The sequence below is a fragment of the Nerophis lumbriciformis genome, linkage group LG36, assembly GCF_033978685.3.
Source record: "Nerophis lumbriciformis linkage group LG36, RoL_Nlum_v2.1, whole genome shotgun sequence".
NCBI classification, from domain to species: Eukaryota; Metazoa; Chordata; class Actinopteri; order Syngnathiformes; family Syngnathidae; genus Nerophis; species Nerophis lumbriciformis.
The window spans coordinates 14,247,311-14,263,690 of NC_084583.2; the positions used below are offsets into that span (position 1 = coordinate 14,247,311).

General features: G+C 39.1%; 1 protein-coding gene across 1 annotated transcript in view; it reads left to right on the plus strand.

The window, feature by feature from the left end:
* hrh2a (histamine receptor H2a) overlaps window positions 1-16,380 on the plus strand; it is a 39,506-nt gene continuing 23,126 nt past the window's right edge. The window contains exon 1 of the mRNA XM_061930122.2: window positions 1-75. The gene's annotated coding sequence lies outside the window, so the exon portion shown is untranslated. The remainder of the gene's footprint in view (window positions 76-16,380) is intronic.

The following is a 16,380-nucleotide window of genomic DNA, read 5'->3' on the forward strand; positions in this document are numbered from 1 at the left end:
CAAAATGCATAAGCCAGCCGGCAGTTCAACTCTCATCTCTCCAGGACAAGACATGAGGCTGCAGCTGTCGATGTGGTGAGCTTTGCATTTTTACTTTTCAACATCCAATACCATATTGAAAGCAAACAGACGTTGTGGTTTTCAAAGCTTTAGCCGAACAATATTTTCTATGGACAGCATTACAAAATGTCTTATAAGAAGTTCATAAATATTTCATAGTTCCATCGCCTCTGTTACCTGTTTAATGTTTATCATGTTGAACCTTACTGCCGGTTCTTATATAATTCACTGCAAAGCTGGACAGAACACTTATTGCATGTGTGTGCGCCCGTGTGTGTGTGTGTGTGTGTGTGTGCGTGTGGTGCGACACACCAACTGAGTCTGCTCTATCAGCTCAAGCAGTTGAAAAGAATTCATTACAAGCATGTGGGATCAATAGCAATGTGAAGGGGAAAGTGTTGACCTGCAAGATGAGTCAGTGTTGAGCCGAGAGTAAACACTGTTTACAGCGTACCCAGGATTAAGTATAAGGAGAGGGAGGCATCATTACTGTAGATCATATTCGTTATTTACCGTATTTTTTGGACTATAAGGCACACTTAAAATCCTTTCATTTTCTCAAAACTGGACAGTGCGCCTTATAACCCGTGTGCCTAATGTAAGGAATAATTTTGGTTGTGCTTACCAACATCGAAGCTATTTAATTTGGTACATGGTGAAATGATAAGTGTGACCAGTAGATGGCAGTCACACATAAGCGATACGTGTAGACTGCAATATGACTCAAGTGCACAACATCAAAATGTTATATGTTCCATTGAAAAAATTGGACCAATACACACGGCGCTCAAAAATCTATCAAAATGTTTTAGTAGGACTTTGGTAAGCTATGAAGCCGCACCGCTTAATGGATTGTACTGTGCTTCAACATAGGAGTATTATTATGGTGTGTTTATAAGGTAAGACATAATATCTGCCGTTTTGTTTCGCAATGTTATGCAAAAGCAACTTTTCTTACCTTTTGGTACCTGCTGATCTGTATTTGGGATCTGGATAAGTCCTGAAAAGTCCACCTTTGTAGTCCGTGCCGACACTGTAGTCGATAAGCTTCTTCTTTTTCTCTATCTTCTTGTTATGGGACATTCATCCTCCGCTGTTGCCATTTCTAATATAAAGTAGTGTAAAGTTCGTACTTATATCTGTCAGTAAACTCGCCATGAAAGCACTAAAACATACCGGTGTAGTGAGTCTACATTATTCACCCAAGGAACTTCAGTTATTAGAGAGTTCCGGTCGGACGGTGTTTCACGGGACACATTTCCGGTGTTGTTGTTGCACTAGTGAACCACGGATGAGGAGATGCTGCTCCGTTATTGATTGAAGTAAAGTCTGAATGTCATTAAAACAGTTAGCTCCATCTTTTGACACATCTTCCACTCCCGTCCTTGCACGCTACACCGCTACAACAAAGATGACGGGGAGAAGACGCTGTCGAAGGAGAGCCACGTAAATAAGACCGCCCACAAAACGACGCATTCCGAAGCGACTGTCAGAAAGCGACTTGAAGATGATGTGTAAAACTTCATCTATGCAACATTTTGACCAAAGAACCACCATTACATGTTATGTAGACCACAAGGAAGTCTTTTACGCTTAGAAAAAAATAACAATATGACCCCTTTAATGCGCCTTATAATCCGGGGCGCTTTACGGTCCAGAAAATATGGTACCACATTTTTTTTAAAGGTTGGACATATGTAGATAAGCTACACTACACCGTATGTCCACAGTGTATAGAAGCAAACAAGGAGCAAGGCTGGACATTAACATGCTAAAAACTACTGTACTGTAGTGTTTCATACCAGGCAGCAGAATGCATTCAGTCTCAACTTGTCTGCTTTCTACAAAGTGCATGGACCATTAAATGAGGAATTAATTACTGATGGTGGCCAATGGATAAAGGAGAGGTTACCTTAGTCCACCTAACACGGGGGGTCTGCAACCCGAGGCTCTAGAGCAGTGGTTCTTAACCTGTGTTCGATCGAACCCTAGGGGTTCGGTGAGTCGGCTTCAGGGGTTCGGCGGAGCCTTCGCCGCAGAGGTCAAGACACACCGGACTCATTGTGTAAATAAAAACTTCTCCCTATCGGCGTATTATGGATACCCTCAAACAATGTTCCCTCTAATTTTCCATATGCGTGAGCAAACGCAAAAACTCCTTGAGCATTCAGTGACTAAATAACAAATTAAATGTTTTATTTTCTTAATCAAATGACAGCTGTCATTTCCATGATATTATTTTCTAATATAAGTGTTTTGGCCCACTTACAATGACAATAACAAAAAATATTGTTTTTCATGAGCTGTGTACTAGTATTGTATGTCTGGGTGGAAAATAAAGAAAAGGAACAGACTTTGCTGTGAAAATAAATAAATTATTTTATTTCATCATTTATAATTTAAAATGACATGAGAGTGGCACTTGCCAAAGTGAAGCCATGCATATCTGAACTGGTCTCTCAAAGGCAACAGCAGAAGTCACACTGATTTGCAGGTGTGTAATTTGTTGTGAGTTCATGCACTGTGTTTGTTTTGTTCTGTGAACAAGGTGATGTTCATGCACTGTTCATTTTGTGCACCAGTAAAAAACATATAACTTTGCCTTGAATTTGAAAAACAATATATGTATATATTTTTCACTAAAAAAGGGTTCGGTGAATGCGCATATGAAACTGGTGAGGTTCGGTACCTCCAACAAGGTTAAGAACCACTGCTCTAGAGCCTAAGCGGCTCTTTAGCAGCACCCTAGTGGCTCCCTGGAGAGTTTTCAAAAATTTATGAAATTGGAAAAAAGTGGGGGGGAAATAAATTTTTAGTTTTAACATGGTTTCTTTAAGAGGACAAACATGACACAAAGCTTCCTAATAATTAGAAATTCTACTGTTTAACTCAATCAATTGGCGAGCAACGTTTTATTCTACTAATTACTGGAGTCCCTGAACTCACCGTTGTTTGTTTACATGCACAACTTTCTCCGACGCTGCCACAAAAAGATGTGTTTTATGCCACTCCTTCCTTGTCTCATTTTGTCCACCAAACGTTTTATACTGTGCGTGAATGCACAAAGGTGAGCTTTGTTGATGTTATTGACTTGTGTGGGTTGCTATTCAGGCATATTTGGTCAGTGCATGACTGCAAGCTAACCGATATTAACAATTTATTTTGGTTAGCTGTATTTACATATTACATCATTATGTCTCGTTTGTATATATATTTGAGCTCATTTATTTCTTTTAATTATGTCCTCTGTGTATTTCATTTATATGTGCATGTCTCATGACACAATATATGTTGGTAATATTGGCTGCATTTCTGATAGTTGTTTGTGTGCCATGTTGTTCCAGACCACAGCAAATGTTACACAGATTGCAAAGATTGTAAGAAAATCCACTAGAAGGCAGCCTGCCGTTTTCTTTACCATGGACACACACATCTATACCTTTGGTCATTCTAAGACGGTAATTTCCAGGAGTTATCTCACCCTCTGAGAAGCCTTCGTTTTACTAATGTTTTCCAATTTTGTAAAAATGTGTTGAATAAATGTGAGGTGGCGACTTGTCCAGGGTGTACCCCGCCTTCCGCCTGATTGTAGCTGAGATAGGCTCCAGCGCCCCCCCGCGACCCCAAAGGGAATAAGCGGTAGAAAATGGATGGATGGATGTCAACATTTCTGTCAACAAAGATTTGTGTCAGCATGCGACACATAGTAATTTTGATAGTAGGCTACTATAGTTAATATAGACACTTACATCATGTGCTGCCTTCATTATAAGACGTATATAAGGCTTGTCGTGTCTGTGTAATCATGTTTTGTTTTAAGTCATGTTTTGTTTAGTTATAGGACTCTTTAGTTTCTGTCTTTTCACTCCCTTGTCTTGTTTCCATGATTACCCCATTAGTTTCACCTGTTCCACGTTTGGACTCATTGTGCACTCTTGTCACTATAGCAACCCATTAGTTTTCACCTGTCACGTCACGCACCTGTTTCACGTCTTGAGTCACGCACCTGTTTTCGTTAATCATGTCTGTAGTATTTAAGTTCAGTGTTTTTCAGTTTGTCTTTCTGACGACCTCACCACATTTATGCTCTGTCCATGCCTGATACTTCTTTCCATGTCCATTCTCCATGCAACTATTTTTGTCCAAGCCAAGTAAGTTTTTGTTCCATGTTTATAGTCTTTTTGGTTTCATAGTTTGTTCTCCGCCATTGTGCGTGTTTTTTCGTTTGTACTTTTTTGCTATAGTCTTTTGGTTTCATAGTTTATTCTCCGCCACTGTGCGCGCTTTTTTTTTGATATATTAATAAATCATGTACCTTCATTCCCGTCTCGCCCGAGCCAACTTTCCGTTGCATCCCGGAAAAGCAAACACCCAGGATCAAGTCATGACAGTAGGTCGTCAGCAGACCCGCTTTTCCGCAAGTAAGTTGGCCGAGTTGGACAATGTGGATGAAGCTTCTTGGGAGATGCTGCGCGCCATGGAGGCAGAGACGCTGCGCGAAAATTTTCCCCCAGGGAGCGCAGGGGGATGATGTGGGGGAATGAAGGCAAGCTGGTGCCGATCGGCGCGTCGCTCCCGTCCCGGAAACGTCGCCAAGGACGGGGAAAAACTTCCGCGAGCCAGCAGGACACGTCGCTTCCCCCTCCGGGCGGAAGCAAGCAGCAGTCTGCCCGGCTTCCCCATGATGACATCACAGACCAGGATTTTTTTTTCAATACTTTTTCTTTAAATCACCCGCCTCCAGCTAAAAACTAATGCCATGTCTTTGATAAAACATTATCAAAACATGTTTTTAGAAATCAGGTCTAATCAGTCCAAGCCACGTCCCAAATTTCATGCCCCGCCCCCCAAGACTCAAGTCCCGCCCCCGTCACAATTTTTTTCTTTTTTTCCGCCCACACAACCCCAGGTGGGGGATAAAGAAAAACATTGTGGCCAAAATAAATGGGAAGTTTCACGTCTTGAGTCACGCACCTGTTTTCGTTAATCATGTCTGTAGTATTTAAGTTCAGTGTTTTTCAGTTTGTCTTTCTGACGACCTCACCACATTTATGCTCTGTCCATGCCTGATACTTCTTTCCATGTCCATTCTCCATGCAACTATTTTTGTCCAAGCCAAGTAAGTTTTTGTTCCATGTTTATAGCCTTTTTGGTTTCATAGTTTGTTCTCCGCCATTGTGCGTGTTTTTCGTTTGTACTTTTTGCTATAGTCTTTTGATTTCATAGTTTATTCTCCGCCACTGTGCGCGCTTTCATTTATTCCTTTTTTTTTGATAATAATTAATAAATCATGTACCTTCATTCCAGTCTCGCCCGAGCCAACTTTCCGTTGCATCCCGGAAAAGCACACACCCAAGACCAAGTCTTGACAAGGCTTTTAATTTTTTAAGGCTCCAGAGAGATTTTTTAATTTTGGTCAAATATGGTTTTTTTCAACATTTTGGGTTCCCGACCCCTGACCTAACACCACCCCAGGAAGACAAGGGTAGCAACTAATTGGGAGACATGTTAAATATTTGTTATATCAGGGGTGGTCCGCATTAATTAGCGACTGCAAAAAATGTTGGCCAATTTAAGCTGCTCTATGTCACTGGCTCAAAAAGAAAGAAATTAAAAGCAAAAATAACCATCATTTAGCATTTGTTGTTAATACATTCCTGAGGGCGGCCACCGCTGCAGCTCACTGCTCCCCTCACCTCTCAGGAGGTGGAACAAGGGAATGGGTCATATGCAGAGGGTAATTTCACCACACCTAGTGTGTGTGTGACTATCAATGGTACTTTAACTTTAAAAAACATATTTAATAAATAAAAGTCTAAATGTGTCACAATTAGCAGCTAACTTTATAAATGAAAGAAAAAATACTGTCACGACTGTCTCGCGCTAAAGAAAACCTTTGAGAATGAAAGTTTTAGAACTGCAACGATTAATCCGGTGATTCTCAAACTGTGGTACGCATGCTCCATATGCCAAAGAATTGCTTAAATAAATATTCAAACAGTGTTACTGTTCAAACTGTGTCATGTTACAGTGGATCTGCATTGTTTTAATGAATATTTAAGCCTACTGTGTTTTATTGTTGGTCATTCTGGTGGTACTTGGGGAGCCAAGTTTTCTGAAATGGTACTTGGTGGAAAAAGTTTGCCAACTACTGGATTCAATTAGGACAATATATTTGATTAATATTCTAATGCTTTTATTAATCAAACTATGGGAGACCGGGCTTTTTGCTCTGCCGCTCCCAGTCTGTGAAATGCTCTCCCTGACCACCTGAGGGCACCACAGACTGTGGATGCTTTTAAAAAAGGCTTAAAAACCCTTCTTTTTAAAAAAGCCTTTTTATAGATATATGCATACGAGTTCTAGCTATTATGCTGTTCTAGTTTTTATTTTTATTTATTTTTTTATTATCTTTTTATTTTTTTATTTTTTTTTCAATACACTGTAGCACTTTGAGGTTGTTTGCTCAATGTAAAGTGCTTTCTACAAAATAAAATCTATTATTATTATTATTAATCATTTAATGAGTGTAACTAAACATTCATAAAATCCAGACCACATGTAACGCCCGGAACTTTAAATGCACTAACTTAATTTCTGCAACACCGCTGCAATAGAGCACACACGAGTGGTGGCGTGTGGGTGCTGTGGTTTTTGTGGCGGCGAGTTTTTATTCTTTTGCATATCTAATCCACTAATTTATTAACCTGACTCTCGCCAGATCCTTGCAGTTCGCTGAGCTCCACACAATAGGAGATGTATTTCAGAAGGCGGGGCCTTGTGAAAAAAATAGTTGTATGTGATTGGATAAACCACTTGTCCGTTATCCTGAATGACGTGCTACTTCAACCACTCACATCCAAATCAACCCGTGACGTTGATGAGAGCGACGCTGGCAAATCCAAAACACAACAGCCGACAAATTGGATAGAGCGAAAAGTTAAAGAACTTTTACTGAAACAACGCAGCAATGTCAGTAGACGATCGATGTCGCAAAACAGTTGCAATGGCAGAATCAATGTCAGCACACGACTCCTCGTTGTGTGCCGCCATTGTTGTTTGAATCAAACAGTCGCTTCGGCGCTACGTCACATCTATGAAACCCCGCCCAGCGATCCTGATTGGTTCATTATTTTTTGCCATCTTGAAGGAATTTGCAATGCCCTCGAGCCCAGATCCTTGTGTGGAGCTCAACGAATTACAAGGATCTGGCGAGAGTCAGGTTACTAATTTATATGCATTGAGTATGATTTCCAGCTGCATTTTAGCCAACAATATTCACAGCTCTGCAATTCATACAGTACATTCAAGTTGGCTAAATTCAATCTTTTAAAGGGGAACATTATCACAATTTCAGAATTGTTAAAACCATTAAAAATCAGTTCCCAGTGGCTTATTATATTTTTCGAAGTTTTTTTCAAAATTTTACCCATCACGCAATATCCCTAAAAAAAGCTTTAAAGTGCCTGATTTTAACCATCGTTATATACACCCGTCCATTTTCCTATGACGTCACATAGTGATGCCAATACAAACAAACATGGCGGAAAGAACAGCAAGCTATAGCGACATTAGCTCGGATTCAGACTCGGACTTCAGCGGCTTAAGCGATTCAACAGATTACGCATGTATTGAAACGGATGGTTGTAGTGTAGAGGCAGGTAGCGAAAACGAAATTGAAGAAGAAACTGAAGCTATTGAGCCATATCGGTTTGAACCGTATGCAAGCGAAACCGACGAAAACGTCACGACAGCCAGCGACACGGGAGAAAGCGAGGACGAATTCGGCGATCGCCTTCTAACCAACGATTGGTATGTGTTTGTTTGGCATTAAAGGAAACTAACAACTATGAACTAGGTTTACAGCATATGAAATACATTTGGCAACAACATGCACTTTTAGAGTGCAGACAGCCCAATTTTCATCAATTAATATATTCTGGAGACATACCCTCATGTCAGCAGGCCAGGGAAGCTAGGGTCTATATTCTTCTCTTGATCATCTTCGGGACGGTGTGAGCCAAGACATCCAGGGGGTTTAGCTCGCTCGTCTGCGGGAACAAACTGCCGCCATTGCGTGCCGTGCTAGCGAGGTCCTTTGTCCCTGAATTGCTCACACACTCCGGCAGATTCAATGGGGGTCTGGCGGCAGATTTCTTTGACTTTATCGTTGGAAATGCATCTGCTTTGAGTGTCGCAGGATATCCACACGTTCTTGCCATCTCTGTCGTAGCATAGCTTTCGTCGGTAAAGTGTGCGGAACAAACGTCCAATTTCTTGCCACTTTCGCATCTTTGGGCCACTGGTGCAACTTGAATCCGTCCCTGTTCGTGTTGTTACACCCTCCGACAACACACCGACGAGGCATGATGTCTCCAAGGTACGGAAAACAGTCGAAAAAACGGAAAATAACAGAGCTAATTTGACTTGGTGTTTGAGAAAATGGCGGATTGCTTCCCGATGCGACGTCACGTTGTGACGTCATCGCTCCGAGAGCGAATATTAGAAAGACGTTTAATTCGCCAAAATTCACACATTTAGAGTTCGGAAATCGGTTAAAAAAATATATGGTCTTTTTTCTGCAACATCAAGGTATATATTGACGCTTACATAGGTCTGGTGATAATGTTCCCCTTTAAAGTTATGTGTTGTAAGCTCAAGCACTTTCAGTGTCTTGAAAACATTTCTCCAGCAAGTTTGTGACTGTGTAAGATGTGGGCTCACTTATCTTGGCTCTGAACGCCGTTATTCCACTGAGTTTTTGCTGACAATGTTAGCTCCGTAGTCAGATAATACCTTGAGCTTACAGTGCATTGGTGATAAGCAAAGTCTTTGCTGTACAATTCTACAAAACCTCTGCTATGCTTTCATCAGGTAGTTTTTATTGAACACGCGGTAGAAAATGAATGGACGGACATAACGTTTGTTGTTAGCCTAACGTAATGAAACCCTTAGTGAATTTTGTGCAACAGTGTGCCAGGAATTAGGGCACTGAGAAAGTAAATGCCTGTAGGACAGAAATAGAAAATTGCAATTAAATGCGTAATTTGTACTTTTAATAGTTAATAGAAAATAACACATTTAGAACCCTTGCCTTAATCTAGAGCAGTGGTTCTTAACCTGGGTTCGATCGAACCCCAGGGGTTCGGTGAGCCGGCCTCAGGGGTTCGGTGGAGCCTCCGCCGCGAAGGTCAAGACACAGCCGACTCATCGTGTAAATTAAAAGTTATCCCTTTCGGCGTATTATGGATACCCCCAAATAATGTTCCCTCTAATTTTCCATATGTGTGACCAAACGCAAAAACTCCTTGAGCATTCAGTGGAGCACATGTGAGCGACGTCAGACGTGCACATACACAGTGGCCACACCAGCAACACACCTGTTCCAAACCTGACTAAATAACAAGTTAAATGTTTTATTATTATAATCAAATGGCAGCTGTAATTTCCATGAAATTATTTTCTAATATAAGTGTTTTGGCCCACTTACAATGACAATAACAACAAATATTGTTTTAAGATCGAAGATGTGTCTGAAATCAGAGACATTTCTGTACCCATGGAACTGAAGCAAACAATTGCCACGCACTTACCGTAGATGAGCTTGCAAAGTCTCTCGACGGATATTTCCCTAAAAGAGAGTCATATCCAGCATGGGTGAGACAGCCGTTCACGTTTGCTGTTGAGAGAGCAAATGTCAATGATGAATACCTCGACGAAATCATTGAAATTCAGCAGAGCCAGGTTCAACAGCAACTCTTCAGAACAACAACGGTCTCAACGTTTTGGTGTCGACAAATGGAAAAGTATCCAGTTATTGCTAAGAAAGCCCTGGGGTTTTTTATACCATTTGTTACAACATATTTTGCGAGCAATCCTTTTCGAGGATGATGGACATAAAAACGAAGAAAAGGAACAGACTCTGTTGTGAAAATGACATAAGTGGCGCTTGCCAAGGTGAAGCCACGCATATCTGAACTGGTTTCTCAAAGGCAACAGCAGAAGTCACACTGATTTGCAGGTGTGTAATTTGTTGTGAGGTTATGCACTGTGTTGGTTTTGTTCTGTGAACAAGGTGATGTTCATGCACGGTTCATTTTGTGCACCAGTAAAAAAACATATACATTTGTCTTGAATTTGAAAAATGTATTTCATTTTTTTTTCCACTAAAGAAGGGTTTGGTGAATGCGCAAATGAAACTGGTAGGGTTCGGTACCTCTAACAAGTTTAAGAACCACTGATCTAGAGTATATTCTAAATATATATTATTTTACTTTCAATTAATATATTAGTTGTTGTATACCCTTTAAATGGGTCTCAATAAAAATATATGTAAAAGTAAATAAAGCTGCATTAAATAGAATATAATTAGAAAACTGAAATTAATTGTTTTTAGATAATGGATAGATACTTGTAGATGGACAGATTGATAGGATAGTTAAATAAATAGATACATAGATTATCTGTCCTACAGATTTTATGAGGGAAATGAAGAAGATTAGCATTGAAAGTGGTTGTGTAATACTTAAGCTACAGGTTATCATCACATTAACATACAATTAAGCATAGCATTAATAATAATGTCCCTGATGCACAAAAATCAATCAATCAATCAACATTTACTTATATAACCCTTAATCATAAATGTCTCAAAGGGCTGCACAAGCCACATTGACATCCTCGGCTCAGATCCCACATCAGGGCAAGAAAAAGCTCAACCCAATGAGATACAATGAGAAACCTTGGAGGGGACCGCAGATGTGGGGACACACCCCCTGGGTGACCGGTGCAATGGATGCCAAGTGGATACAGTTAATAATGTGAGAGTTCAGTCTAGGGATGTAATGGTAAACGGTATATTGATGAACCACTATACAATTCCAGATGGTTAGTAATACCGTTTAATTTTTTTATTACTGAAAAACGTAAATTATTAATTTTAGGCAACACTGCTTACTTACCGAAAACTGACCCACCGCAGCGCCTGCGCATGTGCACTTGCGCCGTTAGGCTCGACAAAACATGGCGGCGATTTCACAGATTTTGCTTTGAACGAGTAAACGGAACAGATGGCTTAGTGGAGTCTCGGTGTGCGTTTAAGAGTGCAATGCTGTTGGAGGAGAAAAATATTTGATGTTGCGGTTTCATTTTGAATGTGCAACTACCTTCCATCCGTCAGCTGCTGAAACTGAGAGCTAGCATGCAGCAGGCAATGTGTCGGGAACGTTGCCAAAACTTGTTTATAAAGTCTTTAGTTTGTTTACTGGGATGCTCACTCGTCCCTTAATTTAACTGCTAACTTTGTCAGTGTTGCAATAACATCAATACTTGTTCAAATGTTTTGTCATCTCATCAAATTGAACACAGGCTGCGCTGCTTTGTGTTGTATATTGATATCAAAAAGTAAATGCCATATATATTTTTTACATTACTTGTGTTTTTTTCATTCCACAAATAATTACTTTGATAATCATTCATGTGACATCGCATTTTGTTCATGTTTTATGGTGTATAATTAATACCTATACCATCTGCTCAAACTCTGAGGGGATCTGTCCAGATACAGCATGTACATGTACACACATTAGTACATGTAAATGTGTGTACATAACTTAAAAAATACCTCTCTCTATGAAAATGTAAAAATAGAGACAAAGGCATTATGTAATAAAAACGCTGGTTTTAGCAAAGTTTCGCTGAGACCAATGACGTTAAGATTGTTGTTTCTAATGCCCTAATTAACTAATAATGTTTTGGGAAACAATAATCTGATGTTTAAAAAAAACCAAATTATAGGTAGTGGGCTCTTTTGAGGATTTTTTTGTTAATGGGGTCCGTAGTGCTGATATTAATAACGTTATGTTTATTTTGTGTAGTGCAACTTAAATAATCACACCTAAGAATTTATATGACGGGGACCTTGAAACTATTTGCTTGGTACTGCGATAGATTGAATGCGTCATAATTTGCCACCTCAGTAGAATGCATGTTTACCTCTGGCACAGTCACTACAGAAAAAACATGTGACTTATGTATTATTCTAAGAGAAATCCTATGTGTGCAGGAATTTTCCAGTCTGGCGCTGGTTCATTCTATCTTAACCGACTCCTTACCAGGACTAACACACATTGCCTGTGTCCGAGCTTATAATATAATAACGTTTTATTAGCATCTTCAGTTCGTAGGCAAGTCTACTCCGAGATTGGTTGGGAAATGACACCATATGCAGTACATCGATACAAAAGGACAATAAATGCATGTGCTTCTAAATATAAATATATTTATGTATATATGTATTTATACATACACACACATACAATCTTTTTATAGCCAGGCTGCATTTGTTGTGTGCAGGAGAGCTACCAGAAACTTGCAAGGTGACATAACAGAGGTGTCGTGAGGTCAGTGGCGGCGTAATGAGCTTTATCCCCTTGCGAGCACCATTCGTTAGTCCCTATATATATTTCATGTATCTTATCTTCCCCATGGTGCACCTGTCTGGAGCTTTGTCTATGGTTCATTTTCACATTTTGAAGATGCATACAGTAGCCGTCACCAACACAGGAAATATGTGTATCCTCAGCTCTCTCTCTTTGTAAGGAACAAACAAAAGCAGAGGTCTAGCAATACTAGACAAACATGGTCTTCATGTCAGAAAAAAGTAAATAAATTCAACATCCATCCATCCATCCATTTGCTACCGCTTGTCTCTTTCGTTATAGTAAAAAACACTAATTGTAAATATAGACTGAGTGATGATTTGAAACAACGTATGGACAATGAGAAGTTTAAGAAACAGTATAAAAACATGAATCTTTAAGATTTGAGGAAGAGGCAGTATAAAGAAAGTTCTTGGTCTTCTCTTGATTATTGCTTTATTATATCATTAATCTTGAGTGTATCTTATTTGTTCTGTGATTAATGTTATTACGATTATCCAGAATGTAATTATTATTACCTGGACACAGGCAAATTATTGATATTTGTTGTTAAGTGTAGGTGTGAGAATTGATACGTTTAAACTTCCTTTAACTACATTTTTTAACATACAAATGGTAAACACATTTGGTTGTTTTGGTTATTTACTTTTATATATATGTGTATATATATATATATATATATATATACATGTATATACACACACAATAAATTATATTACGACCGAAAAGTTTATTTCAGTAATTTCATTCAAAAAGTGAAACTTGTATATTATAAACATTTAATGCACACAGATAATGTATTTTAAGTGTGACTTTCTTTTAATTTGTATGACTACAACTAAAAACTAATGAAAAACCGATATTCAGTATCTCAGAAAATTTTAATATTACCTATGATTTTTTTTAAAAAAGACTTTAGAAATGCCGGTCGACTGAAAAGTATGAACATAAAAAGTATGAACATGTACAGCACTCAATACTTGGTCGGGGCTCCTTTTGCCTGAATTACTGCAGCAATACGGTGTGGCATGGAGTCCCTTAGTCTGTGGCACTCCCCAGATGTTATGAGAGTCCAGGTTGTTTTGATATTGTCTGTCGTAATTTTAGTATTTTGCTCGGTCCTAATACCGTATTTTTCGGACTATAAGTCGCAGTTTTTTTCATAGTTTGGCCGGGGGTGCGACTTATACTCAGGAGTGATTTTGTGTGAAATTATTAACACATTAGCGTAAAATATCAAATAATATTATTTATCTCTTTCACGTAAGAGACTAGACGTATAAGATTTCATGGGATTTAGCGATTCGGAGTGACAGATTGTTTGGTAAACGTATAGCATGTTCTATATGTTATAGTTATTTGAATGACTCTTACCATAATATGTTACGTTAACATACCAGTTGGTTATTTATGCCTCATATAACGTACACTTATTCAGCCTGTTGTTCACTATTCTTTATTTATTTTAAATTGCCCTTCAAATGCCTATTCGTGGTGTTGGGTTTTATCAAATCAATTTCCCCAAAAAATGCGACTTATACTCTGAAAAATACGGCACTATGTTTCGAGGCTCGTTTGTTTGATTTGTGCTTTTTTCATGTCTTTTTTGTTTTCTTACCCTGTGTAGTGTTAATTGCTATTTTTTTGTGATGTTGGAACTATAATGCCATTATCGCCGTCTTTTTTTATCACTTGTTTGTGTGTGAAAAAAAAACATTTTTGTCATATAATTTTTTGGGGTGTTTTTGGGATGCCTCCTTCGAGAAAAAGTGTAACAAAAGATCCTACCAAACACAGAATGGCTCACTCAGAAATAGACCTTCTCAAGAGCACCCTTTACATGCAAGCCCTGCGACTCTATCAGCAGGCGAAACACCTCGCTGAGCTGGGCGCAGGTGTCAGCAATCTACCTATGTAGAACATCGAGACTCAAATGACCTTTATCATCTCCATTCTTCTTACAAAAAACATAGTTGACACCGGTGTAGATCTTGCTTTGGTTTTTGGCTGAGACCAGGGACCTAATAATATACTATAATAACTATATAATAGCTAGCATGCAGAAAAATAATATGTATACTGAAACTGCCTTTTTTTTAGTTCAGGTATAAATTCTGACTTACACTAAGATTCGACCTACATGTCGTAGGAGCATAACCCCAAGACCACATGTAGTGGAATTGTCTACATAGTATATCATCATATGATCACAAGAAGGGAGAAAATGGTTGTGCAAATACAGCGTATTAAGGAGAACTCCCTAGTCTATAGGTGGTTCATGAATTAAACAAATAAGAGAAATGCTTCTATTGAAAATGAGGTGTGCACCAAAATGTAATGGCTTCAACCTCGTCACCAAATGTCATGTACCGTATTTTCCGGACCATAGGGCGCACCGGATTATAAAACGCACTGCCGATGAGCGGGTCTAGTCAAGTTTTTTTAATACAAAAGGTGCACCGGATTATAAGGCGCATAAAAGGGGTAATTTTTATTTTTTTTCTCTAAACACTTCCTTGTGGTCTACATAACATGTAATGGTGGTTCTTTGGTCAAAATGTTGCATAGATTACGTTTTACAGACCATCTTCTTCCACCCAGTCATCTTTGTTGTAGCGGTGTAGCGTGGAGTGGAAGAAGTGTCAAAAGATGGAGCTAACGGAGCAGCATCCTCTCATCCGTGGCTCACTAGTGCAACAACAACGCCGGAAATGTGTCCCGTGAAAAACCGTCTGACCGGAACTCTGTAATAACAAAAGATCCGTGGGTGAATTATGTAAACTCACTACACCGGTAGTTTTAGTGCTTTGATAGCGAGATATAAGTTAGAACTTTACACTACTTTATATTAGAAATGGCAACAGCAGAGGATGAATGTCCCATAACAAGAAGATAATGAAAAAGAAAAAGTTTATCGACTACAGTATCGACACGGACTACAGTGGCGAACGTGCGCAAATTTTCAGACCTTATGTAGATCCCAAATACCCATCAACAGGTACCAGAAGGTAAAAAAAGCTGGTTTTGCATAATATTGTGAAACAAAACGCCAGATAGTCTGTCTGCTAATGGGTGCCATTTTGCAGTCCTCATACTGTACATACCATAGTAATACTTGTATCTCTGACTACGGTAGCCGTAATGGGCCGACAATCCATCAAGCGGTGCGGCTTCAAAATCATACTAAAACATTTTGACATATTTTTGAGTGCCATGTGTAATGTCCTTTATTTTATTTTTATTTTTATTGACATCCAGCATCAGACATTCCTATCCATTACATCATATTCACATAACTCATGTATCTATTGCCTGCCCTAAATGTCAAAATATTTTTGTTTATATCCCATCCATACCACCCACCTCCCCCCAAAAAAGAAAGAAACAACAACAAAAAAACTAAGTAATATCTACAAATACATCGATTAAATAAACGAAGAAAGAGAAAAAAAAGAAAATAAATAATGATACATTAGTAATAATAATAATCAAAAATAAAATAAAATATGAACAGATACATACATATATATATACACACAAATACATATATATAAATATATATATATATATATATATACTAGAGATGCGCGGATAGGCAATTATTTCATCCGCAACCGCATCAGAAAGTCGTCAACCATCCGCAATCCACCCGATCTAACATTTGATCAGAACCGCATCCGCCCGCCATCCGCCCGCACCCGCCCGTTGTTATATATCTAATATAGACGATGCAAGGCATTAGTGAGGTTATAAAGCTTTTGCCTGTTAAAGAAAGGAGACTGATCCAATGCAGCACAGACATTCGCGTGCCACGCTGTCACGACCCAGACGCACACCAGTGCGCAATCATATGGGAGCCGCGCTGAGCGCACCTCCAAGC